Source organism: Ictidomys tridecemlineatus, chromosome 6 (assembly GCF_052094955.1).
Source record: "Ictidomys tridecemlineatus isolate mIctTri1 chromosome 6, mIctTri1.hap1, whole genome shotgun sequence".
Classification (NCBI taxonomy): domain Eukaryota; kingdom Metazoa; phylum Chordata; class Mammalia; order Rodentia; family Sciuridae; genus Ictidomys; species Ictidomys tridecemlineatus.
Genome location: NC_135482.1, coordinates 5,880,532 through 5,897,687, shown reverse-complemented (window position 1 = coordinate 5,897,687; position 17,156 = coordinate 5,880,532). Strand labels below are relative to the sequence as shown.

General features: G+C 40.4%; 2 long non-coding RNA genes across 2 annotated transcripts; one reads left to right on the top strand and one right to left on the bottom strand.

Annotated features, from left to right (window-relative positions):
* The first annotated feature begins 359 nt into the window (after positions 1-359).
* On the top strand, positions 360-14,860 carry LOC144378490 (uncharacterized). The gene is made up of 3 exons (XR_013440209.1): positions 360-486; positions 3,603-3,763; positions 12,448-14,860. It is a non-coding gene; the product is annotated as an uncharacterized LOC144378490 (long non-coding RNA).
* Positions 14,861-15,903: 1,043 nt separating this feature from the next.
* LOC144378489 (uncharacterized) lies at positions 15,904-17,156 on the bottom strand. Its single transcript, XR_013440208.1, has 2 exons — positions 16,865-17,156; positions 15,904-16,016 (listed from the first exon to the last, which is right to left on the bottom strand). It is a non-coding gene; the product is annotated as an uncharacterized LOC144378489 (long non-coding RNA).

Below are 17,156 nucleotides of genomic sequence, written 5' to 3'. Positions count from 1 at the left end.
CATGCTGGGAATGACTCGGGGAAAACAGATCAACTCATGGAATGTTTATGAAGTCCTGAAAAGGCCCTAGGCCAAAGTCCACCTCAAAGAAGTTATAATGAAGTCCTTCCTGCTCAGACTACTTCTTTGGCCCACCTGTGTCCCACCCCTGGGCCTTCCAACCTACATTCCATCACCAAAACTATAAAAAGGGGAAACAACCACACTTCCACGGATTCCACCTCTTGGGTCCCCTTCTTCCTTCAGGAGAAGTCTTTTCTGCTGTCCTTTAATAAACTTCTAATTTCTACTCTGACCTTGCCTCGGCGTGCTTCTTTGGTGTTATTCTTCAACATTGGGGAAGCAAGGACTCGTCACCGGTCAACAGCGGTAACAAGCTCATGATTTTGATTCTGCAGACCTAGGTTAATGTTTTTCTAATCAGTTCTATTTTTATTTCACTGTGGAGTTTGTAAACATTGCAATGGAGATTTCACCTGCAAAAAGGTACAAGGCCTTTACTATTATATTATATGTACACACTTTTATTATGTGTTATATGTCCATATGTGTGTATATCCATATATCATGTACATGATATAAAAATTGATATATAAGTGAATAAGTGCTCATAAAATTTAAAAAAATGGATCTAAATATCTTTAATTCACATGGTTTAAAACTGTTTGATTTAAATTGGGTAAACAGATAAAAATAAAGATGTCTTTAAAGTTAAACTTACAAGTTTCTCTAAGTGGTCAAAAAAATAATAATAAAATGTTGATGTATATAAATTGTCTAATATCCCTTGGATCTAGGACTTTTCTTCAACAAGGAAGAAATGGCTAATACTATTCAATACTCTTGTCTAATATTTTGGTAAAATAAATTTGACATGGGGATTACTCTTTTGTATGACTAATTTTTTTAGTCATCTGATTAAATTTACAAGGTTAAAATGCTAAATGTTAAATATTATCAAGTACTCTTAATTCCTTAAATTTCATTGGGTAACATTATTGATGTTTTCATAAGTTTGTAAATAAAAGAAAAAAGGATTTAAAGTTGCTTTGTCATCACTAAAAAAGTTACTAAAAATTTAAAGTCCCAACAGGTTCTATATACTTAAACACTGTGTTTTCATGAAATGGTAAACAGATGTGATTCTACATACAAAGATTTATAGATGATTTCTATATACAAAGACCCAAAAGTTTCAGCTGTTCCAATTAAGAGTATTACAAGTAAAATAAAATATTTCTTTTTATTAAAATAAAATAATTTGCCTAAATTCAAAAATTTTCAAGGATTGTTTCAAAATGTGAACAGAAAAGGAAGTTAGCAGATGGGAAGGAGAAATTAGAAGGTTTTAGGTATGAAAACCATATTTAATAAAAGGGAAAAAAGTGTTTCTGGGTAAGAAAGTCTTTTTGTGATGAATAAATAAGAGGGTTTAAGTAAGTGATAAAGAAGGTCTGTGTAAGTTTGTTTTAATAATCAGTCATATGTTTAAAGGACAAAGATTTCTTAAAACATTAGTTTACCCATAACTTTGTGTTTATTAAGTTTTGTTTCTTTTTTCTAGAGCAAGTAACCTTAAAGGAATTAAACTACTGGTTAAACAAGAAGTGTTATTTTAGAGCATTGGACTGTCATTTCTTTAAAAGCTAAACCTGATTAATATAAAAACATCAATGTAATTGTGGTGCTATTACACTTCCTTGTATATTATATGTGTTCATATCTTTTAGGTATACAACTCTTTAAGGTAAAAGCTTTAAAAGCGCATTATATCAAACTGGTGTTCTAAAGTTGTATTGTAATTTTAGGCTTAAAAGAAAAACACATTGGGTATTTATTTATATCATTTAATGTTCTATAACTGGACCTGTTATAAGATATATAAAGTTTTTTTGTTACTTTTTACACTAGGGTACAATTTAAATATATTTTTAAGTTAATGAGAGTCTAATCTATACAAAGGTTAACACTGTAAAACACAAAAGGATTTTGCTACTTTCCACAAAAGGTTAAAAACTTTCAGCCTTTCTTTAATTCATGTTTTAAATGTGACATCATATTGTGTTAGCTAATATTCATGTGACCTCAAACAACAATTTATGTAAACTTTGTAAATCAATATTTAAGAAGCAAAGATCAGCTTATAACTCAGCCAAAATACAAGGTAGCTATTATACGAACTAAATATGTTTTTACTCTTGTTAATCTTATTTTGTAGTTTCCTTTTAAACAGTCTAAAGATTGATTGCCTCTTAATGTTTTGCTGAGGTATTGCTTTAAGAACACACAACCTGGGTTAATTTAAGATAATAAGCCATCACCTAGATAGAGACATTAAAGCCCAGTACTTTTAATTTAAGACTGGTGACACTTATTTTCTAGATGCTTAAGATCAAGATTAAAAATTAAAATTAAATTGGGGCTGGGGATGTGGCTCAAGTGGTAGTGTGCTTGCCTGGCATGCGTGTGGCCCGGATTTGATCCTCAGCACCACATACAAATAAAAATGTTGTGTCCACCGAAAACTAAAAAAGAAACATTAAAAAAATTCTCTCTCTCTCTCTAAAAAAAAAATTATAATTAAATTAAAAGGACCAAGAAAACCAATTTTTGGCTCTTGCCCTCCGAGTCAGTCTTAATCCAGGGAATTTCTCTAAAGAGCTTTGCAACTCTGGGCCACATAACCTCCCGATCAGAGAGATTAATGAGACCACTGGAGAACAGAAAGCCAATCGGTGCATTTGCTAGAAAGAGGAGGCTCATTGGAGAAGGGAGACATCTCTGATGCTTCCAAGGGAAGCCACATGGTCAAGCAAGACCTGGACCCATCCTAGTGCAAATGGCATTAGCAGAACTGAGAAGCTACTCTCAAGTTCCTTCAGGAGTGACTTCCATGGAAACTCAGCTGACTATTAACAATAAATAGAAACAAAAGTCAGTTTGACTGCTTCCTCTTAAACACCTAGCAAACACAGTTAAAACCAAAACATAGCCATTCCCGGGTATTTTAAATAATAATAATAATGATAATAATAATAATAGTAATAATAATGATGATGATGATGATGATGTAGCTTAAGGTATACACCTTGTGTTAGCCCCCAAAATAAATAAGTCTGAAGACTACAAACGAGATTCTTAGACAGAAATGCCTGAAAACTACGAAAAGAAACTACCAAGAGGAACTGCCAGAGTAGTTTTTAGTTTAAGGCCTACGGATATTCCTAACCTACAGAGGTAGGCTTGGTGTTTGCTAATATGATTATCCAGCCCTAAGTAATAGAATTAAAGGGGGTTCTCTACTAGACATAGAGGTCATACTAATAAAAGGATTTTACAAGATCAGATGACATTAAATTATTTAACTACATCTTATGGGGATGGACATCTGAAACACTAAAAGTTAAATGTTTACATTCCTGATAACTGGGGATGTTAAAGGTCTCCATCCCTAAATAAAGGCCTTGTCCTTTCCAACATTGTTATGGGGGCAAATTCCCAGCCCTCACACCTCCTGGTGAGAGAATTTCTATTATATATTGAAGTGTTTCAGCTGATACATCATTTATTCAGTACTCATGTTTTTTGTTTCTCTCTCATAGAAGCACCCATCCCCAGATGATTTCACAACCTGTTCTTCCCCAACCAAACTTCAAACCGACCTGACTTCTAAAAGGGAACTCCAAAGCTGCTTGCCCCCTCACATCGCTCCCTCTCAGCTTTGAAGCAGGCAGAACAAACGTCGCTCCTTCTCCTTATAGCAGTAAGGAGTTCCTAAAATTAGAGGAGGGAACGAAGCCAGGATTAGACAGGCAGTCAGTGTTCATAGGTAAATCAAATCAGGTCGGGTCAAGGAGGCCAATTTTGAGTGAGTCTGGGAAGTTGGAGACTGTCCCCTGAGGGATCTTATCAAGAACCTGTCCCTGGGGGCTGGGGATGTGGCTCAAGCGGTAGCGCGCTCGCCTGGCATGCATGCGGCCAGGGTTTGATCCTCAGCACCACATACAAACAAAGAAGTTGTGTCTGCTGAAAACTAAAAAATAAATATTAAAATTCTCTCTCTCTCTCTCTCTCTCTCTCTCTCTCTCTCTCTCTCTCTCTTTAAAAAAAAAAAAAAGAACCTATCCCTGCTCCAACCTATTGCCTAGGTAACCTGTCCCAGGAATTTCCCCTCCCTATAGGGAGCAATCAGGTTGTTAATGTGCCTTGTCTACTCCATCCTGCCCCTCCCCCTTCAGCCCACCTGCTTCCCACCTTTTGGCCTTCCCACTGAGCATTCCTGGGCCTAGTCACATCTGCAGGAAGGAGAAAGATAAGGGTGGAAAGGCAGAAGAACAAAGGAAGCCTAGGACATAAGAAAAGGGCAGAACACCTTGCTTCTTGGGATACCAGGATACCAGCTGTGGCCCCTTCTCCCTCATGGGAGAAGTCTGTTACCCCTTTTTAAATAAATCCTGTTTCATGTGCTTGCCTTGGCATGCTTCTCTAATGTTCAAACTTCAACATGTGGGGAAGCAGGACTCATCACTGATAACCAGTGGTATCAATTTGATTACTATAGCTGTGTACAGATGGTCCCAAACAATGGTTAAACCATGTTTAGCTTTATGATTGTGCAAATGCTGTAGGCATTCAGTATAATCTGTGCTTCAAAATTTGAATTCATTTTTTTTTTTTGGTGATGCTGAGGTCAATCCAAGGCCTCATACCTGCTAGACAAATGCTCTCTGAGCCCCAGCCCCAGCCCTGAACTTCAATCTGTTGTTATGCTAGCAATATGCTAGTGTCAATCCATGAACAGTAAAGTATTTCTTGCCATTCATTCTTTTTTTAACCTTTATTTAATTTACTTTTATGTGGTTCTGAGGATTGAACCCAGGGCCTCACAGGTGTGAGAAGAGCACTCTACTGCTGACCCATAACCACAGCCCTAATTTATTCTTTTTTAATTTCTTCATTTTATTTATTAGATATTCATTTATGTCTTCCCTACCTTTCTTCATGATGTTTTGACTTCCTTGGATTACTGACTTCCTTAATTTTATTTTATTTTGTGGTATTTCAGGTGGTTTGCACAACTGATTTTTTCATGTTGAATTTGTATCCTCTACTTTGCTGAATTTTCCCCTAAATTTTGAGAGTGTTTTTGTGAAACTTTCTTTTTTACCCCCACATAAAAGTTTATACCATGTAAATACAGATCACTCTTCTTCTTCCTGTTCAACTGGGATCTCTTAAATTTCTTTTTCTTTGCCAGTCGCTCTGGCTAGGATTTCTTTTCTTTTCTTTCTTTTTTTTTTAAGAGAGAGAGAATTTTAATATTTATTTTTTAGTTTTCGGCAGACACAACATCTTTGTATGTTGCTGAGGATCGAACCTGGGCCACATGCATGCCAAGCAAGTGCGCTACCACTTGAGCCACATCCCCAGCCCTCTGATTAGGATTTCCTCCTCCTCCTCCTCCTCCTCCTCCTCCTCTCTTCTTCTTCTTCTTCTTCTTCTTCTCCTCCTCCTCCTCCTCCTCCTCCTCCTCCTCCTCCTCCTCCTCCTCCTCCTCCTCCTCCTCCTTCTTCTTCTTCTTCTTAACACTGGGGATGGAACCTATGGTTGCTCTGTCATTGAGCTGCCTTCCCAGCCTTTTAGTTTTTAATTTTAATAAGGTTCTCACTAAGTTGCTGAGGCTGGCCTAAAACTTGAAAATTTCTTGCCTCAGCCTCCCAAGTTGCTGGGATTATAGGCATGTGCCACTACACCCAGATATTTACTGTTTTGCTGTTCTCTATTTAATTCATCTCTACTTTTAATTTTTCCTCCCTTCTGTTAAGTTAAAGTTTAAAATGCTGAATAGATTTTTTTAAAAAATATTTTTTTGTTGTAGATGAACACATTACCTTTATCTTATTTATTTATTCTGACGTGGTGCTGAGAATCAAAGCCAGTGTCTCACACAAGCTAGGCAAGTGCTCTACCACTGAGCCACAACCGCAGTCCTGCTGAATATCTTTCTAGTCCTTTAAAATATGTAGTCCTAATGTTGGTTTCAGATCTTTCTTCCCTTTTAACATAGTCGTTGACAGATATAAACTTTCCTCTGATTCCTACTTTTGTGGATCCAGTCATTTTGGTATGTTATACTGTCCTTTTCATCCACCTCAAGTTATCTTCTAAGTTTCCTTACTTCATTGACCCATTGATTATGTAGTTTCCACATATTTGTCAGCTTTCTAAAAGGTTTTCCTTGTATTGATTTCTAGGCTCATTTTGTATGGGGCAGAAAATAGTTCTTTTTTCCATATTTTTATTGGGGCATTATAATTACACTTGATGGTAGGATTCATTGTGAAATATTCATACATGGACATGATTTCACAAGGTGATCTGGTAAATATCATTCCCCCTTGCCACACACGTGATTAAACCAGTCGGGGTCACTCCAGATGAACTGGGCTGGTGCTACATAATCAGACACAAAAAGTACCTTTTTCTTGGGGTTCAGCGACAGCTCCTTGGCCCCAGCTCCCACCAGGGAAGCAAGAGAGGCAGACAAAGAGAGAGAGCACGCTGGAAGCCCTATTTATTGAGGGGAAGGCACTCCAGAAATTTCCACCCAAATTAGTCAAGGGATTGGGTTTCAGAGGGGTGCAGCCCAGTCTCATTGGTGATTCCCATGGTTCCATTCCCCTGCCCAGGGGAGGTGAGATCCACCTGCTTCCTCGGGCAGCAGAAACCAGTCACACCCCTATCACTCAAGGCTAAGGGTGCTCCGCTCCTATGTGGCAGGTTCCAACACCCCCTCGCCCTCCTTCCTGCTGGCCCCTTTCCTCGAGTCTGCAGATCTCCCTTCAGTTTTCATGAGATTGCCCCCACCTTTCTTTTTCTTTTTCCTTTCTTGCTTCCACATATGAGAGAAAAAAAACAGCCCTTGGTGTTCTACGTTTGACTTGGTTCACTTAACATGTTCTCAAGTGCCATCCATTTTCCTGCAAATGACGCCATTTTGTTCCTTTTTATAGCTGAATAAAACCCCATTGTGTATGTATGGCACTTTTTCTTTATCCATTCATCCATTGAATGACATCTAGACTGGTTCCATAGTGTGGTTATTGTGAATATCTATAAACACGGGTATGCATATATCACTATAGTATGCTGACGATAGTTCTTTGTGATAAATCCTGAGGAGGGATATAGCTGGGTTTTATGATCCATTTCTAACCTTTTGAGGAATCTCCACACTGTTATCCATAGTGCTTGTACTAGGTTACAATCCCACTAACAGTATATAAGTGTTTCTTGTCCTCCTCATCCTCTCCATCATTATTAATGTTTGTATTCTTTTTAAAATTTTATTTATTTATTCTAATTTGTTATACATGACAGCAGAATGCATTTCAATTCATAGTACACATGTAGAGCACAATTTTTCATGTCTCTGGTTGTGCACAAAGTAGTCACACCATTCATATCTTCACACATGTCTTTAGGGTAATGATGTCCATCTAATTCCACCATCTTCCTCACCCCAATGCCCCCTCCCTCCCCTTTGCCCTATCTAAAGTTGCTCCATTCCCCAACACCACCAAATCCTCTTTATGGATCAGCATCCTCATATCAGAGAAAACATTCAGCTTTTGGTATTTTGGGATTGGCTTACTTAGCATGATATTCTCCAACTCCATCCATTGACCTGCAAATGCCATGATTTTATTCTCTTTTAATGCTGAGTAATATTCCATTGTGTATATATACCACCATTTTTTTATCCATTCATCTACTGAAGGGCATCTAGGTTAGTTCCACAATTTAGCTACTGTGAATTGTGCTGCTATAAACATGGATGTGGCTGTGTCCCTGTAGTAGGCTGTTTTTAAGTCCTTTGGATATAAACTGAGGAGTGGGATAGTTGAGTCAAATGGTAGTTCCATTCCCAGTTTTCCAAGGAATCTCCATACTGCTTTCCATATTGGCTGCACCAATTTGCAGTCCCACCAGCAATGTATGAGTGTGTCTTTCTCCCCACATCCTCGCCAACACTTATTGTTGTTTGTATTCTTAATAGCTGCCATTCCAAATGAAGTGAGATGAAATCTTAGTTTTGATTTGCATTTCTCTAATTGCTAGAGATGTTGAACATTTTTTCATATATTTGTTGTTTGATTGCATATCATCTTCTGAGAAGTGTCACTTAAGTTCCTTGGCCCATTTATTCATTGGGTTATTTGCTTTTTTTGGTGTTAAGATGTTTGAGTTCTTTATATGTCCTAGAGATCAGTGCTCTATCTCATGTGCATGTGGTGAAAATTTGTCCCATTCTGTTGACTCTCTATATATCTCACTGATTGTTTCTCTTGCTAAGGAGAAGCTTTTTTACTTTAAATCCATCCCATTTATTGATTCTTGATTTTATTTCTTGCACTATAGGAGTCTTATTAAGGAGGTCAGGATCTAATCCAACATGATGAAGATTTGGGCCTACTTTTTCTTCTATGAGTCCCAGGCTCTCTGGTTTAATTTCAAGGCCTTGATCCACTTTAAGTTTTGTGCATGATGAGAGATAACGGCTTAATTTCATTTTATTGCATATGAAGTTCTAGTTTTCCCAGCACCATTTGTTGAAGAGACTATCCTTTCTGCAATGTATGTTTTTGGTGCCTTTGTCTGATATGAGATAACCATATTTATGTGGGTTTGTCTCTGTGTCCTCTATTCTGTACCATTGGTCAACAAGTCTATTTTGGTGCCAATACCATGTGTTTTTATTACTATTGCTCTGTAGTATAGTTTAAGGTCTGGTGAAGAATGCCACCTGCTTCACTCTTCTTGCTAAGGATTGCTTTAGCTGTTCTGGGTCTCTTATTTTTCCAGATGAATTTCATGACTGCTTTTTCTATTTCTATGAGATGTCATTGGGATTTTGATTGAAATTGCATTAAATCTGTATAGTAGATATAGATATATAGATATATAATGGCTTTGGGTAGCATAGCCATTTTGACAATATTAATTCTGCCTATCCAAGAACAAGGAGATCTTTCCATCTTCTAAGTTCTTCTTTATTTCTTTAGTATTCTATAGTTTTCATTACAGAGTTTTTACCTCTTTCGTTGATTCCCAAGTATTTTTATTTTTCTGTGGAATTATAAATGGGATAGTTTTCCTAGTTTCTCTTTCAGAGGATTTGTCACTGATGTACAGAAATGCCTTTGATTTATGGGTGTTGATTTTATATCTTGCTACTTTACAAAATTAATTTTTTAGTTCTAGAAGTTTCCTAGTGGAATTTTTTGGATCTTCTAGGTATAGAATCATATTGTCGGCAAATAGTGATAAACAGAGTTCTTTTTTTCCCTATCCATATCCATTTAATTTATCTTGTTTGTCTAATTGGTCTGACTAGAGTTTCAAAAACTATGTTAAATAGAAGTGATGAAAGAGGGCATCCCTGTCTTGTTCCAGTTTTTAGAGGGAATACTTTCAATTTTTCTCCATTTAGAATGATGTTGGCCTGAGGCTTAGCATAGATAGCTTTTACAAGGTTGAGATATTTTCCTGTTATCCCTAGTTTTTCTAGTGTTTTGAACATGAAGGGGTGCTGTATTTTGTCGAATGCTTTTTCTGCATCTATTGAGATGATCTATGATTCTTATCTTTAAGTCTATTGATGTGATGAATGACATTTATTGATTTCCGTATGTTGAACCAACCTTGCATTCCAAGATGAACCCCACTTGATGGTGGTGCACTATCTTTTTGATATGTTTTTGTATTTGATTTGCCAGGATTGTATTGAGAATTTTTGCTTCTATGTTCATTAGAGATATTTGGTCTGAAGTTTTCTTTCCTTGATGTGTCTTTGTCTGGCTTTGAAATCAGGGTGATATTTGCCTCAGAAAATAAGTTTGGAAGTGTTCTCTCTTTTTCTTTTTCATTTTTTTTAAGAGAGAGAGAGAGAGAGAGAGAGAGAGAGAGAGAATTTTTTAATATTTATTTTTTAGTTATCGGCAGACACAACATCTTTGTATGTGGTGCCGAGGATCGAACCTGGACTGCACACATGCCAGGCGAGCGCAATACCACTTGAGCCACATCCCCAGCCCTGTTCTCTTTTTTTCTCTTTCATGAAATAATTTGAGGAGTATTGGTATTAGTTCTTCTTCGAAGGTCCTATACAATTCAGCTGTGTACTCAACTGGTTCTGGGCTTTTCTTGGTTGGTAGCTTCTGATGACGTCTTCTATTTCATTGCTTGAAATTGATCTGTTTGACTTGTGTATATCATCCTGATTCTGTTTGGGAAAATCATGTGACTCTAGAAATTTGTTGATGCCTCGGTATTTTCTATTTTGTTGGAGTACAAATTTTCAAAATAATTTCTAATTATCTTCTGTATTTCTGTTGTATCCATCACGATATTTCCCTTTTCATCACAAGTGTTAGGAATTTGAGTTTTCTCTTTCCTTCTCTTCATTAGCATGGCTAAGGGTTTTTTCAGTTTTATTAATTTCTTGAAAGAACCAACTTTTTGTTTTGTCAATTTTTTCAATTGTGTCTTTTGTTTCAATTTCATTGATTTTAGCTCTGATTTTAATTATTTCCTGTCCTCTACTGCTTTGGGTGTTGATTTGTTCTTCTTTTTCTAGGGCTTTGAGATGTAATGTTAGGTACTTTATTTGTTGACTTTTCCTTCTTTTATAGAATGGACTCCATAAAATGAACTTTCCTCTTAATACTGCCTTCATAGTGTCCCAGAGATTTCAATATGTTGTATCAGTGTTCTCATTTACCTCTAAGAATTTTTTAATCTCTTTGATGTCTTTTGCAATCCATTGTTCATTCAATAACATATTAATTAGTCTCCAGGTGTTGGAGTAGCTTCTATTTTTTATTTTATCATTGATTTCTAATTTCATTCCATTATGATCTGATAGAATGCAGGGTAGTATTTCTATTTTTTTTTATTTCTTTAGAGTTTCTTTGTGGCATAATATATGGCCTATTTTAGAAAAGGATCCATGTGCTTCTGAGAAGAAAATGTATTCACTCATTGATGGAAGAAATATTCTATATAACTCTGTTAAGTCTAAGTTATTGATTGCATTATTGAGTTCTATAGTTTATTTGTTTAGCTTTTGTTTAGAAGATGTATCCAGTGGTTAAAGAGGTGTGTTAAAGTCACCCTGAATTATTGTGCTGTGGTCTATTTGACTCTTGAACTTAAGAGTTTTTTGATGAATGTAGATGCTCCATTGGGGCATATATATTTATAATTGTTATGCCTTGTTGATGTCTGTTTCCTTTGAGCAGTATGTAGTGTCCTTCTTTATCCCTTTTGATTGACTTTGGCTTGAAGTGTACTTTATTTGATATGAGGATGGAAACCCCTGCTTGTTTCCGCAGTCATGTGAGTGGCATGTTTTTTTTCCCAACCTTTCACCTTCAGTTTGTGGATGTCTTTTCCCATGAGATGAGTCTCTTGAAGGCAGCACATTGTTGGGACTTTTTTATTTTAAATCCAATCTGCCAGTGTATGACTTTTGATAGGTTAGTTTAGGCCAGTAACATTCAGGAGTATTATTAAGACATGATTTACATTCCTGGTCATCTTTGTTTATTTTTGGTATTTAACTTGAGTTGGTTTCTCCTTTGACTAGTATTTCCTCTAGTGATACCTCCCTTTGCTGATTTTCATTGTTGTTTTTTGTTTGTTTGTTTGTTTCCTCCTCATGGAATATTTTGCTGAGGATGTTCTGTAGTGCAGGCTTCCTAGTGTTAAATTCTTTTAACTTTAGTTTATCATGGAAAGTTTTTATTTCATCATCAAATCTAAAGCTTAATTTTGCTGGATATAAGATTCTTGGTAGGCCTCCATTTTCTTTCAGAGCTTGGTATATGTTGTTCCAGGGTCATCTAGCTTTTATGGTCTGGGTTGAGAAATCTTCAGATATTCTAATTGGTTTCTCCCTACATGTATTCTGTTTCCTTTCTCTTGTGGCTTTTAAAATTCTCTCTTCATTCTGTATGCTAAGCATTTTCATTATAAGGTGCCTTGGTGTGGATCTGTTGTGATTTTATATATTTGGTGTCCTGTAAGCCTCTTATATTTGATTTTCCAATTAATTCTTCATGTTTGGAAATTTTTCTGATGTTATTTCATTGAATAGATTGTTCATTTCTTTGGTTTGGAACTCTGTACTTTCCTCTATTCCAATAATTCTTAAATTTGGTCTTTCTATATTATCCCATAACTCTTGAAATGTTTTGCTCATGGTTTCCTACCATTTTCACTGTGTGGTCAAGATTCTTTTCAAGATACATTTTTGTCTTCATTGTCTGAGGTTCTGTCTTCCAAGTGATCTTAACTCTTGGTGGTGCTTTCTATTGAGCTTTTAATTTCATTTATTGTTTCTTTCATTTCAAGGACTTCTGTTTGGTTTTTTTTTTTTTTCAGGACCCGTGCCTGATTCCACCTGACATCCTCTGCACAGTGCATGAAGCTTCTCACCTGCTCTTCCCAGCTAGACTGTGTGGAATGTTCCCAGCCCCGGCCTCCAGCTCTGCAGCTCATGCAGATCTTCAGCCTCCTGTGTCCGGGCTTCTCCATGCACCCCAAGTGCCACCTGCTCAATGTTTTATGGATTTCTGTGTTTTATGGCCTCTGTCCCCAGAATATAAGCCTTATTAGGACTGAAGTTCCCCTTTGTCAGTTCCTAGGATGGCGCCTGACACACAGCAGCAGGGTGGTACTTATTGGTTGAAGGAATCTGTGGGCTATGTCTGCAATGAGGACAAGTCTCTGTGGCTCTGTGTTTCCAGTATTTGATGCTCCAGGTCTCCGGGGTACTTCAGGTTTAGCTGCTTTGATCTCATTCAGCTTCTTGCATGTGTGTGTTTCTGTTTTGGGGCAAATTCATGAATATTTGGAACATTTTTCTTCATATCCTTGTTTCCTGTTCTCTCTTCCTCTGAGTCCACTGTGGTGCTTGTACTGGATGTCTGAGGGCCTTCAGGTCTACTCATACTGGACAGCTTCAGGGTCTTACCTTGAATTCATTGATCCCTTCTTCTGCCTGGTCAGAGAAGGTTTGTTATGGAGTCCGTGGTTGTGTAGCCCCTCCCCACAAGTGCATCTGGGGACTGTTTGGAGGTGGGGCCTTTACAGAGATAGTTCATGTAAACAAGGACATACAAGAGGGGCCAGATCCACTAGGACTAGCTTCTAAGGAGAGACAGCAGAGCTGGACCCCGCACTCACCCTGCATTCTTTGCCATATTACAACACAACAGGAAGGCAGCTGACTGTGAGCCAGGAAGAGAGACCCTGTCAGAAACTGCCCCTGCTGAAGCTTGCTCTGGGACTTTTAGCCTCTGGAATTGTGACAAAGTACATTCATGTTCTTTAAGCCACCAGTCTGTGGTGTTTAGATGGGGGCAGCCTGGCAGATGCCCACACTGCAGTGGAACCCATCGACTGGGTTTTTGTTTCCTTCATTGTACTTTTCAAGCCCATAATTTCTTTATTTTATTTTTATTTTTTTAGTTGTAGATGGATACAAGACTTTTTTAAAATTTTTATTTGGTGCTGGGGATCAGACCCAGTGGCTCACAAGTTCACTTCCCACAGCCACAGCACAGCCATCAGCTACGGAATTTCTGTTTGGTTCTTTACATGTTTTCCTTGGTGGCATTTTCTGTTTTCTCCTACATTATCCCGTCTCCTTTTCCCATCAGTCCTTTGTCCTTGGATTCCTTTAACACTTACATTCTTGTCAAAAATTCCAGTGTCTAGATTTCTGCAGGGATAGTTTCCATCACATTTTTCCCCCTCTGTGAACCAGCCATACTTTCCTGTTTCTTTCTGTGGTTTGTGATCCCCCCCCCCACACACACACACACTGGGCATTGGGAGTGCTTTGCCCTGACAACTCTGGAAATAGAATTCTTACCTTCCCCAGAAATCGCTCATTTTTATATCAAGGCTGGAGCTGACCGTGTGCCACCTTTTCTCTCCCAGTGCTGAGCATCATACCCAGGGCCCCAGGCGTGCCCCCCCAAGACAGCACCCACCCCAGGACTTGGTGAGAACTACTTCTGCAGAACATGTATTCCTTGTTGACTGAGGTTGCTGAGTTTTCTGCTCCACTGTCCCTGAGTTCAGTCAGTGAACTGTAGATGATTCTTTTTCTTTTGCGGTTTATATTTTATAGGAAACGGAAGCATTTCCTTTGTAAACTGTAATTCCGGATAAGGGAAGCAGTACAAATGCTGATTTCACAGTGACAGGAGGGGACCCTCGCCACTGTTTCCTTAAACAATGATTCTGATATTTAAAGGGGCAAAGCAAACCCCATACAGTTTCTTCGTGTTGCATATGTGGATTCAAAGTAAAAATTCTTTCTCAAAACTCCCAAGTTCTCCCACTTTGTTGGCAGCCTCGCTCTCCAGGAGCCGTGGCCTCTGAGCACGACCACGAGCACCCAGAGCGTCTGCGTCGGGAAGAGGCCTCCATCCACAGCAAGCGGAGCTGCACGTCTGCTTCCAGGCTCAGTGGCTGGGCCTCCTTTTTCTGCTTCGATTGTTTTACAGACGTTTGCTGGGGGGGTCACCCCCTCTTCAGGGTATCAGTGCTTCATGAAAAGCTGGGAGCCCATCTCAGAGCAGGACCAGGTTCTTTTCTGGCCACACCCACAGTGAGGCTGGCAGTGCCAGGCAAGGGGTTGAGAGGAGCTGGGGGAAGGCAGCCGTGGGCCAGGGTCACACTCCTGGCCCCACTGTGGTTGGTGCCGAGGAGGAGCAGCACAGGAACACCAGCCAGCACCTGGCCTTTCCTGCACCGAGGCCTGCGCCACACACCTTCCCACAAAGATGGCCTTAAACGCCTGGCTCCTAAGAGGGAAAACGAGCTACTACTACCTCTGACTCTCCTGATGGGTGCTACTGGGAGCTCCCCAGCCCAGGCAGAGGTCTGTGGGTCCTTCAGTGTCTGCCACCCTGCCGGAGCACAGCCTCACGTTTGTGGAGGGCAAGGTCTTCACCCATCCTGGTACCAGCCATGTGGTCCAAGACCATTCTCTGCACGAGAACAGGGGACTGGGTGTGTTTGCACAGACTTTGCCCTTAGCAAAGAGCCACAGCCTCTGCCTTTATCAGAGCTGCCTTGGTTGCTGTCCTGACCAGCAGGAGGCCGACTTCTGAAATGGTGGATGCTGATCGTCTTTTGCAGTCTACTGGTTATATCAGTGGAGGGGCCCGTCCCCAGGTTCTCTGCCCCACCGTCCTGTTGAAGTCACTTCCCTTTGGGGGTTGTTAATTACTACTTCTGTCTCCTTGTTCCATCTATCAGGTTGTTGACAAATAGTTAATCCATGGATTCTCCTGTATGCATCCATTTTCTGCTTTGGTAGCAAAGTAGCAGAGACTGGGTAACTTATCAGCAATAGCCCTTTGTTCAGCTCATGGTTCTGGAAGATGGGTGGTCCCAGAGCAAGGAGCTGATTGTGGGAGGGCCTTCATGCTGAGCCTAACATGGTGAAGGGCAAGTGAGCATCTGAGGCAGAGAGAAAGTGGGCCGTACTTGATTTTATAACAAACTTAACCCTGTAAAAACTAGCCCACTCCTGCAGTAATGGTGATCCAACCATGACAAAGTCCTGTGATGCAGTCACTCTGAAAGGTCCCCTCTTAATACGCTTACCCCAGCAATTAAATTTCAGTGTAGGTTTTGAAGGATCATGTAAACCATAGCATATGCGTTAATCATTGTTTTGTTACTGTAATGAAATACCAGAGACAGGCTACTTTTAATCCACAAATGCAACATGAAGAAATTGTGGTGGGGTTTTGCTTTGCCCTTTTAAATATCAGAATCATTGTTTAAGGAAAGAATGCCCTTCATGTCACTGTGAAATCAGCATTTGTACTGTTTTATTCAGTTACTGTTCCACAGTTTGGGGAGGTAGTGCCACCATCAGCTTGGCTCTTGTAGAAACTCATGGTCAATGTCCTCCCAATGTCAGGATCCTGTGCAGGAGCAAGAGATGACAGACCAGATAGGAAGACATTAACGCTATTAAAAGCCCACAGGACAGAGACCTGAGCGATACCTGACAGGGTTCCAGTGTCCTCTCCCATTGGTCAGTGCCGAATTCCCCCAACACAATGTGTGACAAGGTACAGAGAATTGCCAGCCAGGGAAGCCCAACTGACCCCTGGTGTCCAGGGATGGTATTGGGGTTTGCTCTTACATGCCTGGAGCACCAGCCTGCCTGACATCAGTCACCCAGCCTCCAGCCTGGCTGGAGGTCACAGGCATCTAGCCACACCAAGGTCCCCACCACGTGTCCCACTGTTAGCATAAACTGTTGGCATGAACTAAGGCTGAGATACAGAGACGGTTCCATGGGGCAGAATGTCCCCGGTGCAGACAGGACGCCCAGGAGCTGCTGAAGTCCAGAATTTAAACACTCCAGAGCTGCTCAGGGGCTGTCTACCCCCAGGGGCTCACTGGACGCCCACACTAGAGGCCAGCTGCCCAGCCAGCGCCATCACCTCTCTGACCAAACTTCATAGGTGACACCACAAAAGGTGGAGAAATCAGGGAGGTAAGAAGAGTTGTGCCTGGATGGACACCCAACAGCGACGCTGCCAGTGTCCTAGATGTCCTCAGGACAGGAGGCCCTGCTCCCAGCTTGAGGCGTTGAGTCTGCTGGCCATCTGCGGCCCCCCAGGTCCTTCGAGACCGCCCATGGCGGTGAAGGGAGGGGCACAGGAATGTGTCCCCTGGGCTGTCAGGAGAGGGAGTGGGGACGGGGCCAGACTGGATTTGCCCCTGGAAGGAGGTGGCTGGGGCTGTGGAGGCAGCAACTCACGGGTTTATCGGACCCTTTTTCATGCATGCTCCAAGTCCTGGGGGTTCTGGAGGCTGGAGATGAGGCCAGAGCTGGTGTGCAGCTGCTGGCCCAGCCGCCAGGCCTTCCGCATTGCCTTTGTCCTGAGAGATGTCTGAAAAGCACAAGCAGGGATGGCTGGTGGGCTCCTGGCTGGGATAAACCTTCTCTCAGGATTTGATGTCCTTGAGCCTTGGGGACCAGGCACTGTGGGGAGAGGCCGATGTGCAGCCAGGAGTGGGGAGGGGCCTGCAGTCCTGCCAACCCAGGCAGG